Genomic DNA, 17,646 nt, shown 5'->3' with positions numbered 1-17,646 from the left:
TTTTGAAACATGGGATTTATGTTGGAAGAGGTGGCCTATTTCATTAGATTAATTTAAGATAAGTGAAAAAATATGATAAGCTTTCAAACTACTACATTATTTAAAAGCACTGAGAATAACTGCAAAAAAATGGTATAAAAAGTTACTGGACTGATGAGGAAAATGGTCCTAGTGGAGCATGAAAGTGTATGATGCTCATGGGCCGTCTGAGGATCCATCTACTATCAAGCATATCTTTAAAATTGTACCTGGTCAAAATAGCCACGATAAAAAAGCCCCAAACAAAAAAGCTCCCAACATAACAGCCACTGTCAAAAACAGCCTGCCCACTATATAGCCACTGACAAATTAGCCCCCCATCAAAAGAGCCCAATCAGGCTGCCCAGAATATGGCCTCTGACAAAGTAACCTGAACAGTACCAGAAAGGGGGAGAATTTACCTTGCAGCACACTGCAAGAGGATCTGCCCAAATTTACTTGTAGAGGATCCCTGTATTCGAGGAGAGAAGATCACCAGCCGACCCTGGAAGTCTTGAGTATGGCTCATCTCTGCCATGTCCTGCCTACGCGGTAACAGGAAGTAGCAGTACAGATAAGAGTTCTGAGTTTGGCTGGTGATAAGTTTTCCTCGAATACAGGAAGGCTGCTGAAGTCTTTGCTTTGAGCTAAAGTTTTTAATACTAATTTTATAGGTACTAATGATAAAACTAGTTTTAGGTTAAGAGATCCAACATTGTCTATTTGGATAAATGCCTTTGTTAAGATAAACAAACTGTGTTGGAACTCTTAACTAATACTAATTTTATTACTATTATCTACAATACCAACAAGCTTGTTGTCTGTAGCCACAGCTGTCTGAGGAAATAAAACCTTAGAAAGTGATCTAAGCATTGTGGTTGCTTATGTGAGCAATAAGGCTGACATTTTGACTAGTGTAATTAAATATCAGAACTAGATTTCTCATGATATCATCTTTGATTAATACAGTAATATACAATGCATAATGTTAAAATTTGGTTCTTTCCTCAATTTCTTCGCTACTGATTTCCCTCACATTTGTTGGGGTCGATTGTGTTTTCCTGGTGTGTTCATATATCACTTTGACTCTATAGATCAAGGCAATTAATAAGCTTTAAAAAATTAATAGATGCAAATTTGTAGGTTAACGCAGGTTAAGTTGATTTGGCGTGCACAACATTTAAGGAGCATTAAAAAAAAAAACAACAAATCTGAATGCTCACTAATAAATACACATCTCTAGTACACCCCAATCTGTGAACCTATCCAACCAGAAGCCTTGGTTTAAAAATCTGATTGCCTACAATGCCACTATCACAGTGGCGTAGCCAGAAGGCAATTTTTGGGTGGGCCAACAGGTTGGATGGGTGGGCACTACAACTTTTTTGAAAGAGAAAAAACAGCAACCTGATGCACCCGTGCTCTGTCCCTACCATGCTCCCCATAACTTCAATGAGGGTAGCAGTGCAGGATTCAGTGGCTGCAGGCCAATTGAGAGCTAAGGGCAGTACAAAAGACTGCACGTCAGCCCCATTGAGCCATGGTCCTCTAACACAAATATGGTATTGAAGCCAAACACATTCTGTATCCAGAGAACCTCCTGGACCTCCACCAACAATGGATACAGAGCACAGCAAGGACATTTCCACATAAAGAAATTTTGGTTTCTAGTGTAATCTCAATAACAGACATATTATAAATTAATTTTTTAAAAATCTATAAAACAAAAGTCACTCAGAACCCACAGCAAATCTACAATGCCAACACTAACTTCCAAAAACAAGGATCCTACCTATGAAAAGGAAGCGCCTTAAATATTATAGTGGGGCCCTAAAATACAAATACATTTATCAGGAAAGCTGAACAAGCCAACTTACTACAGAATGCTACATTGAAACTTCATGCTAACAGAACATCTCACTCACACACAGAGAACACAAATGTCAAATACAGAATAAGTGACCACAAACTCTAGAAATATAAATTAAACAGAAACCTCAAGAAACCAGACCTTGCATGTAGTACAACACCAGAGAAACATGAAAGAAAGGCATTTCCTCCTGTGCAAAATATAAAGACAGCACATGCCAGGGATGGTGTTAGGGGTTGCAACTAGGGCAATTGTGCCTGATTCCCTGGCCAGAGAAAGCCAGCCTGCTGGAAGCTGAAGGCGCAGCCTGGTAATGGACTTTGGGGTCCTTTCCTAGATTTCTGTCCTGGACCCCAGCTATTTTTAAAATCAGCTCTGGCAAGATGTACATTCCAAATCCAACATATTATATTCACAACATTAAAAATAAAATAATTTTTTGTACCCTTTTGTTGTCTGGTCATTTTATTTTTCAAATCATATTGGTCCCAGTGTCTGATTTCTGCTTCCCTCTGTCTTCTCTTAACTCACTTGCCAGGGTCTCCTGTCCATTTGACATTTCTTCTTTATCCATGTTCATCATCCATCTCCCACCTCTGTTTTCCTATATTTCCTTGTCCAGTATCTCCCCTCTGTTCATATCCCCTCATCCATCATCATTCCTCTGTGCACCTATGCACCCCATGCCCAGCATATCCCTTCTGTGTTCCTATTCTCCCCCTTGTCTGGTATCTCTCCCCCTCTCTGTGTCCATATAACCCCTCTCCAGTGTCCAGCATTGTATTCTGTTCCATATCCCCCTTCCCCCCCTTCTCAGGCATTGCCCCTCTGTGCCCATATGCCATTGCCATCCCCATACAGTATCCCACATTTGTGTGCCTTTCCCCATGCTCCCACCTAATGCCCATCATCTCCCTTCTGGAGGCTATTTTGTCTAGGGGCTATTTTGTCAGGGGCTGATTTGTCTAGGGCTATTTTGTTACAAGGCTGTTTTGTTGGGGCTTTTTTGTCAGGGCTATTATGTCGGGGTGCCCTTTAAAATATAACAGGTGGTATTCTATAGCTGCTAGTGGATGAAGGGTATAACTTGAGGCGTAAGCACTTACGCCATGTCAAAGACTGGTGTAAATTTCAGCATCCAAATTTGGCAGTTTCATGCATAAAATTAAGTATTCTGTAACTTATGCATGCAACTGCAAGACACGCCTCTGACTTGCCCATTGGCATGACCCCTTTGTAGTTGCATCTTACTGCATTTAGGGGCCCTTTTACTATGCACATCCAACGTGCATCAATTTGGAACTACCGCCCGGCTACCGCAAGCCCCTGGCGGTAATTCTATTTTTTACATGTGTCCGATATGCACATCTGAAAATATTTTTTATTTCCTACCGCATGGCGCTAACCGGGCAGTAATCAGCAGTATACATATGCTGGCAATTACTGCCCAGTTAATGTGCGAGACCTTACTGCTAAGTCAATGGGTGGCAGTAAGGTCTCAGGCCCAAAATGGACATGCGTTAATTTTCATTTTGCCGCACGTCCATTTTCAGCACCCCCCCCCCCCCCCCAAAAAAATAAGGTCTTTTTTGCAGGTGTGCTGAAAAATGAACCTGTGTGCGTCCAATACACGCATCTACACCAGCGCAGGCCACTTTTCTGTGCACCTTAGTAAAAAGACCCCTTAAGTGCTATTTTATAGAATAGCACCTTAGTGCAGTGATGTGTGTAACTACAAATTAGTAACAATTAGCACCAACTAATGCAACTTAAGGATGCTAGTGGGAGGAATGCCCAACATGTAACCTGTAGTTATCATGTTAACATACTCATTAGCACGCAATACTGAGCTTGGAGTTAGCACAGAAGCACTTAGCACCTCCTATTTAGGAGGCAGTAAGTGATCCTAAGCTAAATGAGTGTTAGTGCTCAGTGCCAAACACTTTCCACAACCATTCTCCACCCATGCCCTGCCCAGTTCCACTCCTTCCATAAAAAAAGTCTTAACGGGTGACTTGCTGCACACTAATTGTAAAAATATTGTGTAAGCTGTTAATGCATTTCTGCATTAGCTGTTAACACATACCAAACCGTGCATTAGAAGCATAACACACTTTAGTAAAAGCCTCTAACAGTTCTTAAAAGGAGCTCTTCATATGAAAACCATAATAATAACCAATGTTAAATTAGTATTTCAATCTCAATTCTCTGTACTGTGTTTAACTCACATAATGTCATTCAATATCTTTTGTTCCTCCTTCTGTCTACTGTGTGTCATCAGTTTATTTTGTGTTGACACCCCTGTACTTGTGGATGGAGCGGATAAAACGATGGACGGTAAATGAACACAAAAATCCTTCCCAGTGGAGGAGCTTGGGGTAGACATCTAAAAGCACAACACAAGATTTAAAATGCAATTCATTATGCAATCTAAAAACAGAATATACTTTAAAACAGAAACACTATTTACATTGCTCAAAATATTAATATGCTTCTTTGCAGAATTTTTTGCTTCTGTTTTGGGTCATAATCTTACATCACCCTCTGTTTTTGGTCCCACTATACTTTAAACTTCATATACTGGAAAAGGTTAAATATTTAAGTAATAAAGTACAGCTGTTGGTTACAGTATTTCCTTTAGAAACAGATCACGTCCTAATTGTTGAATATTACACTTGGTTGCCAAAAAGATAAAATATTTGCAAGAAAGAGCAAGAAACTCTAACATAAGTATGAATGACTTAAGACCAAATAGAAAAAAAAACTGAGGAAAGATGGGATTAATTTTTTTAAGACTAGCTACAAGATTCACATTTTTCCAGATCTTGGTTCTACTACTCAAGCAAGAAGATGAGGAATAATATGTTTATGATTATGTTTATATTGCACTTGCTATACCGACTTAACTGACTCGCAGGACAAGGTGGTGTGCAAGCTAAAAAAAAAAAAAAGACAGAGAAAGAAACTACAATATTTCAAGAAAAGGATTACAGCACACAAAAAAACACATCTGCATCCAGGGAAAAAAAAGGAAGAGAAAGACACAAGGATAGGGTAATTGAGGAGGAAAACGGATATAGGGAAGTAGGGAGGAACGCCAGCGGAAAAAAAAAAAAGAGAAAGAATGCCTACAGATAGAGTGAGAACCCTCAGCAAGAGTTGAAGGCCTTGCGGAAGAGCCAAGTTTTTACCACTGTCGTAAAGCTTTTAAACCTTAACTCACTATGATCTCAACAGGAAGATTATTCTAAGTGGTTGGGGCAGTGAAGTAAAAAGCACATCATCTGGTGCTTTTGAATTAGGCAGCTCTAGGTCTGGTAAGGACTAAATGGTGGTCGTTTATTGAATGAAGAACATGAGCAGGGGGTGTAAGGGATAACATGGGAAGCCAGATAAGGGGGTGTTCTCAATCTGAGAGCTCTGAACCAGAAGTTTAAATGTAATCCTTTGTGAACTGGGAGCCAGTGATATTGTTCAAGAAGTGGTGAGATGTGATCAGATTTACGAGCATGAATATTCTGCAAAGAATGAAGTTTTTTCAAATTGATTTGTGAAAGACCAGCATAAACAAAATTGCAGTAATCTAGTCTAAATGTGACTAGAGAAAGAATGAGAGTCTTGGTCAAAAGAATCGTCGGACTGAGCAAAGCTGATGAAGAATTAAAAAACCTGTTTTGAGTACATTGGAAACCTGCGAGTCAAAGGACAATTGGTAGTCTAAGATGACCCATAGATAGTGAAAGGAGTCAACAGGGGTGATGGTATTGCCCATTACAGAAAGAGCATTTGAAGGTTGAGAGATATGGCCTGTGATCCAACATGCTACTCTCTTTTCCTTATTTAGGACCAAACAATTTTCTGAAAGCCATTTTACAATTTCATCTAAACAAATTTGTAGAGGAGCTATTAAGAGAGTATCTGGATCAGTACGATAAAGTAGCAGAATGTCAACAGCATAGAAATATGTGGAAATTGTAAATGATTGAATGAGGGAGCCAATGGGCTCAGAAGGAGATTAAACAGAAGCAGAAAGAGAATGGAGCCTTGGGGTACCCTGCAATGTCAAATTTTTGGTTGAGAACTTGAAATTGGAGTATGTACTATGAATGATTGGCATGAAAGAAATTATGTGAACCACTGTAATACAGTATTGGATAGGCCTAGGGCTGCAAGAATGGAGAGTAGTAATGACTGGTCTACCAGGTCAAAGGCAGGAGACAGATCAAGGGAAATAGCAAGAGTGATCTGACTTTTGTCTAGATGCGAATGTACTTCGCTCAAAAGAGCGGTTAAAAACATCTCTGTGCTGAAGAGACTCCTAAAACTCATCTGTTAAGGATGCAAAACCAGGCTTTTATCTATGAAAGTTGATAATTGTTGGTAAACAACCTTCTCATACTTTAGACAGAAATCAGAGATTGGAAACTATCAAGCAAATTTAACACAAGAACAAAAGAATAGTCATACTGGGTCAGACCAAGGGTCCATCTAACCCAGTATCCTGTTTCCAATAGTGGCCAATCCAGGCCACAAATACCTGGCAGAAACCCAAATAGTAGCAACATTCCATGCTACCAATCCCAGGGTATGCAGGTTTCTAGCTCATGTGTTAATTAGTCCATAGCATGGGCAGGACATAAGTGGGGCTCCAACTTACACAGGTAGCTTATAGAAAACTAAAAGTTAGGTGTGTCCCGGCTGCACTTAGGTATCAGCACCTACTTCAGCTCAGCTCTTATATATTATGTGCACCAACACTGGGTTACACTTGTAGTCTATAAATTATTTTATAAAGTTATGCATATAAATCATGACCACTGCCCATACATACTTTGCCCCAGAGCCGTAGCGAGGGTAGCTGACACCCGGGGCGGGTCGCCGCTGTGCACCCCCCCCCCCCCGGGTGCAGCACGGCGCACCCTCCTCCCGCTGGAGCGCATACCCCCCCCTGGGAGCGCATACACCCCCCCCCCCCCCCGGAGCGCATACCTGCGGCGAGGAAGTAACCTGTTCCGGGGCAGAGAGGGCAGTGCACCAGCGCGGAGCCGACACCCCCCAGCGGCGTGCACCCGGGGCGGACCGCCCCCCCCCCCCCCCCCCCGCTTCCTACGCCAATGCTTTGCCCGAACTCTGCCCCAGAACATGCCTATATGTTGGTAACATAAAAGTACACACCTTCTTGGCACTCCATATACTTTTACACCCATACCATCTGGGGTAATTTTATTTAAATTGTTACGATAGATTGGGAGCAAACCTATGCAAACAGCACATCTATAAAGATAAGTATCTGTGAAGCCCTTAAGAAAATTATTTTCAAAAACTCAAAAAGAGGATCAAAGAAATATATAAAGCGAGAAAGGCCTAACTACATAAAAAATAAAGGTTCTTGACGTCACGAGGCTGAATGGACGCCTGAGATCTTAGCTCCTGCACTTCCCTGCACTTAATTTGCCACATCTGCCGCCATCTGTTCCTGTTTTCCTCTTTGACTGCTCAGCGGGGCTCGCGGAGAGTCCATGTTTGAAATGAGCAAAAATTCAGTGTCGCAGCTCAGGGAAGGCGAGTGCTGCTCGGCGAGGCAGTTGGCAAAGTTTCACGACACGTGTCCCCTGCACTGGGCCGCTCGTCTGGTTTGGACTCGGCCTCTTCTCATGTGGACTTAAGGCACTCGGCCCCTAAAAAAGGTTTCCCAAAACAGTTGGCTAAATGTTTGGAGGAGGTCAGAGCGGACATCAAGGTGTCCAAGCTTGACATCTTAGAACATATGAATGCCATTAGTCTCGATCTCCGCAAGCTGGGGGGCCGGGTCGAGGTTCTGGAGGAGCGCGCCAATGAGCTGGCTGAGAGAGCTGCTGCGGTGGATTCACGCTTTTCACAGTTGTCAGAGCAGGCAGAGGAGCTGCAGTATAAAATCGATGATTTGGAGAACCGCAGTCAGAGACACAATCTCCAGTTCTGCGGGGTTCCGGAAAATGGCAACACGGAGGATGCCCCAGCAATTGTGCGGTCGTTATGTAGGAAAATCTTTGCAGAAACCTTGGAGCCAGAGGCAGTAGCGATGGATCGTGCACACAGAGCACTTTGGAAAACAAAGGACAACAGACCTAGAGATATAATAGTAAGATTCTCTTCCTACACTTTTAAGGAGAAAGTATTGTAAAGAGTATGTAGGAAAGGTCCCAAAGGAACCCTGGGATAGGCCAGAATACCCCCGTTATAGGCAGGCATCCCCCAGGAAAAAACTAGAAATAAAGAACTACAACTCCCAGCATGCCCCAAGGGAGCCTGGGGATAAGAGAAACTATGTGCATTCCCACGAGTCACCAGAGGAGGGCCGCAGGGGAAGGAGTAAGGCTGATTCTCCAACCTGGTGGAAGAGGTGGTGGAACAAGTGGGTGGAGAAAGAAGGGACTCCAAAGAACTTTAATGAAGAAAAGGGTGAGCAGCTGGGAGAGGGGCGGGGTGAAAAGAATATGGATTGGGCTCCTGAGGAGAGGGAGGAGGAGAGGGAGCCTTGCCAGATGGAGCTGACTGAACCAGAGACCGCCCTGGAAGAGCCGATGGACTTTTCAGCTCTGGCACAGCGAAGGCCAGAGAAGTAGCGGGGCCAAGCCGGGTCAAGCGGGAGGAGGTCAGGTAGGAGTATGACTGACCAAGAGGGTGGGACCCTAGGCTTTGAGCCCGCGCAGAGCCAACTGTGTTTTTGAAAGCCTGGCTAATCTGAGCTGTGTTTTAAAGCTTGGCTAGGACTGAACTGTGTCTTGAAAGCCTGGCTAAACGGAGCTGTGTTGTGAAAGCTTGGCTAGAACTGAACTGTGTTTTTTTGAAAGCCTGACTAAACTGAACTGTGTTTTGAAAGCCTGGCTAAACGGAGCTGTGTTGTGAAAGCTTGGCTAGAACTGAACTGTGTTTTTTTGAAAGCCTGACTAAAAGTGAACTGTGTTTTGGAAAACCCCGCTACACTGAACAGGGTATTGTTCTGTTTTTTTTTATTTGCTGCTACTCTCCCCAGGAGGGAGGGAGAGGAAGCAGCTGTGGAAGCCTGGACTGGGAAACCAACCGGCTTGAGAAAGGTGAAAGATAACTGTGCTTTGTTTTGTGTTTTGGTGCCACAACTGAGGGAAGGAGGGAAGCCCCTCCTATGCAATAAAAAGCTTCATTGTTTTGAGGAAAAAGGGAGCAGTACTGGAGGGTGTTCTTCAGGGTGTGGAGAGCTGCAAACCCAGGAGAAAAGAGGATCCACTTTACAGTATGGCTGAGAGCGCGCCAATTACCATCCTTGGACTATAATGAAGCGAGGGTGACAGTTTTTTAAGATCTGTCGCTGTTCACCTTAGCCCAGCGACGTGCAATGAAGCCTTAGAAATCCTGTTAAAAGAGAAAAATTTCGTACAGATGGACGTTCCCTTTTGCACCGTGTTTTGTGATCAGTCAGGTTCCACAGGCTCGCTGAGGCTTGGAAGTTTATGCATGAAGCGGGTCTGACCACAGCGGCTGCACCTCCGGGTGATTTGGCTCCTTCGACGAGAGCACAGTTGCAGACGTGGAAGAGGGTTCCTCAGAAGGCCAAGAAACAGGGGGACCAGAATTGACTTTGTTTCTTTTATTTCTTTAATTGTTCGTGTCAGCCAGTCTGGTGACATGGTTACTGTGGAACAATATGTTTACTCTCATGGGACATTTGCTGTAGTGGGAGGATGGGTGTTGTGCGGGTTCTGGAGAGCAGATAGATGGTACACTTGCTGGTGAATTAAGCCTGAATGGGAGGGTGTGTGTGAGATGTGAGGGGGGTCTGTTTGGCTTGCGGGATGTTCTGTGTTTCCCATTCAGGGCCTAATGGTGCTGTCTGGTGAGGGTATGAGTGAGGAGAGGGTTGATGGGGGGGGAGGTGTTATGTGATCCGTTGGGGGGGGGGGGGGGTTGCAGTGAAAGTGGTTTTGGGGAGCTCCCAGGTTTGGATGTGGGCGATGTACGCTTGCCTGTTAGATGTTTGACATGACCAAAGACCTAAAATGTTTGTCTTACAATGTGAAAGGCCTGAATTCCCCACAAAAACACCAGAAGTTGTTTAAAGAACCAACACATTTTCAACCACAGGTGGTATTTCTCCAGGAAACACATTTGAGAAGGGACCATGAAAAGTTTTTATCCCATCCTCAATATCCCTTCGTTTTCTGTGATTCTGCAATAGATGAGTCTAAGAAAGGGGGGGGGGGGGCATTTTGCTTCATTCCTCACTCAGGTGGTGAAAATGCAGCAAGACAGGGAGGGGCGATTTTTGCTTTTGAGTGTACTATGGGAAGATGGGAAGGCGGCAGAACTAGAGGGCATGAAATGAGATTGAAGGGGGGCAGACTCAAAAGAAAATGTCAGGAAGTATTTTTTCATGGAGAGAGTGGTGGATGCTTGGAATGCCCTCCGGCGGGAGGTGGTGGAGAGGAAAACAGTAACGGAATTCAAACATGCGTGGGATAAACATAAAGGAATCCTGTTCAGAAGAAATGGATCCTCAGGAGCTTAGCTGAGATTAGGTGTCAGAGCTGGTGGTGGGAGGCAGGGCTGGTGGTTGGGAGGCGGGGATAGTGCTGGCCAGACTTATACGGTCTGTGCCAGAGCCGGTGGTGGGAGGCGGGGATAGTGCTGGCCAGACTTATACGGTCTGTGCCAGAACCGGTGGTGGGTGGCGGGGCTGGTGGTTGGAAGGCGGGGATAGTGCTGGGCAGACTTGTACGGTCTGTGCCCTGAAAATGACAGTTACAAATCAAGGTAAGATATACACAAAAAGTAGCACATATGAGTTTGTCTTGTTGGGCAGACTGGATGGACCGTGCAGGTCTTTTTCTGCCATCATCTACTATGTTACTATTGGGAGACTTGGCTGTAACATTGGCTTTGATCTATGCTCCTAATGAAACACAGAAAGGGTTCCTGACTAAGCTGATAGAACACTTTACCTCCTGCCCTCCGGGGAAATTTATTTGGAGGGGGACTTCTATGCCACGCAACACCTGGCGCTGGATAGGTCGGGTTCGCCTTCTGGTGTCGATGTTTTGCTTTCCCAAGCCTTGAATAGGTTTGCTAGAGATCTTGGTATATCAGATGTGTGGAGTGTTTCCCACCCGGGTCTGGGACTATTCGTTTTACTCACATTCTCATATTTGTTCCCGAATTGATTATATCTTTGTAGATATATATTTGACTCATGCCTGATGGACATCTGATATTGGAACGGCTACCCTGTTGGATCATGCACCGGTCTGGGTTAGTCTTCCTTCACTTTGCGGGGAGGAGAAGGAGAGGAGATGGTCATTGAATACCACTCTGCTAAAGGAGGAGGAAATCTTAGCTGGCTATAGAAAGATTCTACAAGACTACTTGGAGATTAATGTGGACTCGGGTCCCTCTCTGGGGGTTGTTTGGGATGCGCTTAAGGCGGTCTCAAGGGGTTTTTTCCTTCAAAAAGCTAGTTTTAGGGCTAGGCAGCAAAGGGCCGAGGTTGGTAAGTGCTTAACGCAATTGAATCTTTTATCAGAAAGTCATAAATCTGCTCATTCAGTAACAACTTTGAGGGAAATTCAAGCGCTTCGCCTGAAGTTGGACCAGATACATTCTGACCAGTTAAAATTCTTTCAGGATCAGCAGAAGCACTCACATTTTGTCTTTAATAACAAACCAAGTAGGGCCCTGGCGGTTAAATTGAGACAGTCAAGGGTTGACAGGACTATTCTTAAAGTACGTGAGAAGGCGGATAAGATGGTGACCAATTCAAAGCAGATACGGAAGAAGTTTCAGCTGTTTTACCAATCGCTCTATACTTCGGATATCACGCCAAATCCTGAAGTGACACATAAATTCCTGTCTGAGTGCTCTTTCCCTACACTCACAGCAGGTCAGCAGGAAGCATTGGATGGGCGGGTCTCAGTTGAGGAGGTTTCCAAGGTGATTAAGGCTCTTCCAAGTGGGAAATCACCTGGTCTGGATGGGTTGCCCAATGATTTTTATAAGGCATTCCTGGGGGAATTGGCTCCGATCTTGACAGAGATTATAAATGAGATCTTAGCGGGAGATGAGTTTCCCAATGAAACCTGGATAGCGGTCATTCCCAAACCAGGCAAGGACACGACTGAATGTGCCTCTTATCGCCCCATCTCCATATTAAATTCTGATATAAAAATTTTGGCAAAGGTTCTGGCTACTATATATATATATATAGTAGCTGGGTCCCCCTTCCAGGACCCAGCCGGGCTCGACCCTGCTTAGCTTCCTTCTTCACTCGACTGTTGCCTCGCTCCACACCACCTTGGCCTGTTCGGGGAACTCAGCGCCAGACCCCCTGAGAGCTTGCAGGACTTCCTCCTCTCTCTATTGTTTCCACAGAGGCTCAATCAAGGCAAAATGTTTATAGAAAAAAAAAACTTTATTTTCTTGCTTCCATTCAGCATAGACACAAAAGGAAAACACCTTACTCCCAGGTTGTTAAGGTTTGCTGCCAAAGTCTCATTCAGGGTTTAAACAGTCCATATAACTTCACTTTAGCCAAAATTACTTCTTTTAGGGAACAGTACATTATCCGAAAGAAAACACAATAGCTTGGTAGGTTGCAGGCCCAGACCTTTTCAGTATGAAACAGTTTACACAGTCTTTCTTACAGCACAGCTACACAGCTTTGGTCCCACCTGGTTCAGACTGGGGTTTCAATTGTGCCCAGCCCTCTTTCTCTCCCAGGGGCTGCACCTGTTTCCTCTTTAGTAGAGATCTCCCCCAGCGCCTCAGTCTCTCTCCTCTGGTCTTCCACCAGTCTCTCCAAGGCACAGCTAGCCACCCTCTTACAGCAGCTTTTCGGGTTTGAGCCAGAGCTCCAATCTCCATTTGTTCCTCCTTTAGTCCTGCAGTAACCTCCATTTTATCCTCCTCTTCAACTTCCCCCGCCCCCAACCTCTCCAGCTGGCCCTCATCACCTTCCTCAGAGACCATTTCCCAATCTTCTATCTCCTCCCCTAACTCTTGCACAGCTGGGTGGGGAAGAGAGGGATTCTGGGACTGGTAGTTCCTCCTCTTCTTCCTTAACATGGCCAACCTCTCTGCCTCCGGTAGCGCAGCTTTCTGAATGTGGGTGTTATGCACATGAAGTCTGCCCCGTTGGGGTTCCCCGGCTGCCTGCACCCCCCTTCTGTGTGCCTTCCCGGATCCGCTTTCACCTACCCTCTCACTATATATATATATATATATATATATATATATATATATATATATATATCAAGGACAAGGCGGGTGCTACTTACTATTTAGGTAAGTGAAGCTACCGCGGGTGACCACGCTTCTGACTCCTCCAAGTGAGACGTGAGTTCCTTCCACTTCCCTCTACTTTGACCCGCCCTTGTGGAAGAAGAAAGTTACCTCTGAAGGGGGCGGGCCACAGGAGAGAAAAGTTCCGGTATCGACGATGGCAGCCAATGTACTAGCTAGAGGTACAGCAGAAGGAGAGAGAGAGAGAATCAGCGTCCTTCCGTCAACAGCATTGTGGTCAGCACAGGGGAAAGCGAGGGGCTCCAGAAGGTGACAGAAGCTGAGCGCTGCCGCTGAGTACCAAAGATAATGCGTCCATGTTGGCGTCACGGTCGGGATCAGCACAGGAGAGAGATGCGCCGTGCCGGCACTTGTGGGAGGTTGCCCCTGGCCTCGGGTCCCAAAATATTGGGGGTGCTTGAGCACCCACAGCACCCACGGAGTCGGCGCCTATGCCCATACCAGCTGAGTTAAGCATTAGACTAATGATGAGCTCCTGCACACAGGGTTTCCTACCTCTCTTTCCTCCTAGTGGCAGCCAATCTACACGTCCTGCCAGCTTACACTCATTTTTTCCCATATTGCAGCTAGGAGTCCAGTCCGGGTTCTTCATCTCACCCCCTGGCTCCTTGCCTGCAATGCCTTCTGGAACTAGTATTTCAGACTGAAACTGCCTTAACTCAACTATCCTGGGTGTGACTCTATCACAATATGACCGCTGTAAAAGATTCTGTGTGCATGTAGTTTGTGTGGGAATCTATATGAGTCTGACCTCTCTGGCTTTTTAAATGGGAATGTCAGTTTCAGAATTTACCTGTTTTATGAATACAACTTAATCAGGCATTTGCATTTCCTACAAAGCAAAGTTTGAAGGATATGTGCCATTGACATGTTTGCCTTATAGCAGTCATATCTGGTCAAGTTTAAGATATGGGATAAAATCACTATATTTAAACATGTTGGTGTTCCATGAACCAGGTATGTGGTTTGTGTTAATGCAGGAGAGCTGTTGCACAGACTATTTACTTAGAAATCCATCATCAAGTGCACTCTAAGGCATTATTAAAGAGTATCCCAAGAAACACTACTCACACCTAGTGCCCACCCATATTAGCTCTGGGCCCACCCAAAATGTCAGGTCTGGCTACGCCACTGAGTTAAAGTGCTTTACCGGTGGTATTTGACTATGGTTAGGTTGTAACATATGTTTCCTTGTGTTTCACCAATGTGCTGGCGTGGCTGTGGTCAAAAGGGTACAATGAGACATATTTGGTGGACTTGCTTTAAAATTCGGGCCTTCGCTCCTTTTATCTTGCTGCACCTTATGCCTGGAACCGCCTTCCCGAGCCCATACGTCTAGCTCCATCTCTACCTGTTTTTAAATCTATGCTGAAGGCTCACCTTTTCACTGCTGCCTTTGGCTCCTAGCCACTACCCATTTGTCCTCCTCCCTGTTCTTCTTTACCCTGTAATTCCCTTGCCCATAATGCCTTGTCTGTCTGTTTTACCTAGATTGTAAGCTCTTTGAGCAGGGACTGTTTCTCTATGTCAACTGTTCAGCGCTGCGTGCGTTTGGTAGCGCTATATAAATGCTAATAGTAGTAGTATTGGAAAGCAATACAATATAGACTGCAGAATTGGATTCAAAAACCTATTAAGTGGTCCCCCGAGTTTTTTATATTTGCAAAAAAACCACCAGGTCTTACTAAGTCTCAGGCATTGTTGATCAGGCAAGCAATGTTGGCGGCGAGAGTTGTGATTGCTGTGCATTGGAAATCCACAAATGCCCCACCATTGATGAGATGGTTAAATAAATAGTGGTTCATATGTGAAATGGAAAGACTTCGGGCTGTGCGAGGTCATATGGAGGCAAAGTGGGAGGCAATATGGGAGCCCTTCCTGAAACATTGTGCATGTTAGGGGGGGGAGGGAGCTTGGTCTAGCTGGGTGGGATTGGTGGGTGTTGGGGAGGGGGGGAAAGGTAATTCACTAAACCTTCAAAAACTTGGGGTTATTGTTTGAGATGTTGGCAGCATTGGAATTCATGTTGTTACAAAGGGGCTCATTTTCAAAGCACTTAGCCTTCCAAAGTTCCATAGAAACCTATGGAACTTTGGAAGGCTAAGGGCTTTGAAAATATGCCTCAAAGTGTTTCTAAGTAACTTGATGGGGTTTATATTGGGGCTATTCTGTTTGAATTTACTTACATGATTGTAAGCTGTTTTTCCTCATGTAGTATCCTATGTAAAGGGATTTTTCAATACTTAATAAAGACTTCATACAAATTAAAAAAAATAAATAAAGGTTCTCTTTCTGGAGGTTTTTAAGGCTGATGAAGAAGCCCGCTCAGTAAACTGCAAAAGCAAAACAAATTAGCCAAGCATCTGAAGCTTTTTTCCTCCTTGAAATAAAGGATTGAAAAATAAAAAATTACAAAAAGGTAAAGATTGTAACTTGTTCCTAGTAGATTTCGTAATTTTATTTAAAAGAAAAAAAAACACCTTATATATACATAAAATAGGATTTATCACATTTAAAAATGTTCTAAAATTACCTCCATAATGTCTCTGCTATATAGATAGCTGTGAAATTCAGCTGCTATAGGTGGGCCTAAATTAAACCACTTAACTAATCAGACAGTGGCTGAATATCACTGCTGTTTATTGTAGAATATAACATACCACTTTACCCACACTGTTCCAGCTTAGCTCCCCCCCCCCACACTAATACCACTGAAAATCCATGGATAGGGGACTTCTATGTTTAGCAGATGCTGCTAAATTTATAAATCCCTTTGAACACTGGGTCCTTTCAAAAGGGGAGAATGAACAACTTCTGCATCACTACTACTATTCTGTAACAGCAGCCTCAGTTCTGACTTTAAATATTGCAGTGGCCTTTATTTTTGAAACAGTTATGCCCCATTATCCCTGAACCATAAACTTTTGAAAACCCAACACAAACTTAAACACAGCAATGGATTACTGCAATGCACTATACAATGGTCTGACTACAAAGGGCCTGCACCAGCTCCAGTTGATTCAGAATGCAGCAGCAAGACTCATAGAAGGTTGCAAGCGACGTGACCACATCACACATTTTTGCAAAAACTTCATTGGCTACCAGTACAATACAGGGCTAAATTTAAAACTCTGTCTGATTTTCAAGGCCCTGAAAGGAAATGGTCCCAAGTATCTGAAGAATAGGATGATCCTCCACACATTGCCAAGGACACTAAGGTCCTCCAAAGGACTTTCACTAACTACACCCTCTCCAAAAGACATTACACGAAGTGATACCCGCAAGCAAGCCTTCTCCAGAGTAGCCCCCACACTCTGGAATGCATTGCCTGAAAGGCTCCACTTAACACAAGACTATCTCTACTTTATGAAGCAGGTGAAAGCTTGGCTCTTCAACCAAGCCTTTAATGGAAGGTAACTCACTTGTTTGTTTCACTCACATACAGAAGGATTGACTCGGGCTGCACATACTGCAGTGGGACATGTTTATCCACTCCTAGCCTGAGATAATATTTAACCATCTCTCTGACCTCATGTGCAACTTTCTTCAAATCAGTCACCTTACTTTCAAATTCTTCCTACTTTCTTACTCATCTATATGTTACAACTTTGCTTTACCCTTCACTACCAATTATAATGTTCTATTACGTATTGTGTTGTCATTGCACGTAGTATACCATCTATTACAAAAAGACTCCAGTATGCTATTAATATCAAAAAACTTTTTATTGCACTATCGTGTCACTATGCCATTTGGCCTTGCTTCAGTCCCCAGATTGGTCATAAAGTATCTAGCAGTAGTTCCTACATTTCCTTGTTTTTACTGTATTCTTTACCATGTAAGACGCTTTCTTTTACTATGTAAGCCGCACTGGACCTGCTGTATGGGGGAAAGAGCGGGGTACCAATGTAATAAATAAAATAAATAAAACTAGAAAACATCTGATACTTCTACTTAACTAAAACACACATTCATCCCATCCATTCACCGTTCACTACCTGTGCCTGAATATCAAATAGAAAAAGTATACAAACATCAAAATACAAAAAGATCTAATACTACTACTACTATTTAACATTTCTAAAGTGCTACTAGGGTTACACAGCGCTGTACAATTTAACATAGAAGGACAGTCCCTGCTCAGAGAGCTTACAATCTAAAGGACATGTATAGTCAGTCAAGTAGGGGGTCGTCAAATTGGGGCAGTCTAGATTTCCTGAAAGGTATAAAGGTTAGGTGCCGAAAGCCACATTGAAGAGGTGGGCTTTGAGTAAGGATTTGAAGATGGGTAGGGAGGGGGCTTGGTGTAAGGGCTCAGGAAGTTTATTTCAAGCATAGGGTGAGGCGAGGCAGAATGGGCGGAGCCTGGAGTTGGCAGTGGTGGAGAAGGGTACTGAGAGGAGGGATTTGTCCTGTGAGCGGAGGTTTTGGGCGGGAACGTAAGGGGA

Source organism: Microcaecilia unicolor, chromosome 6, assembly GCF_901765095.1.
Source record: "Microcaecilia unicolor chromosome 6, aMicUni1.1, whole genome shotgun sequence".
Taxonomy (NCBI): Eukaryota; Metazoa; Chordata; class Amphibia; order Gymnophiona; family Siphonopidae; genus Microcaecilia; species Microcaecilia unicolor.
Note: the sequence above shows the minus strand (reverse complement) of the source record.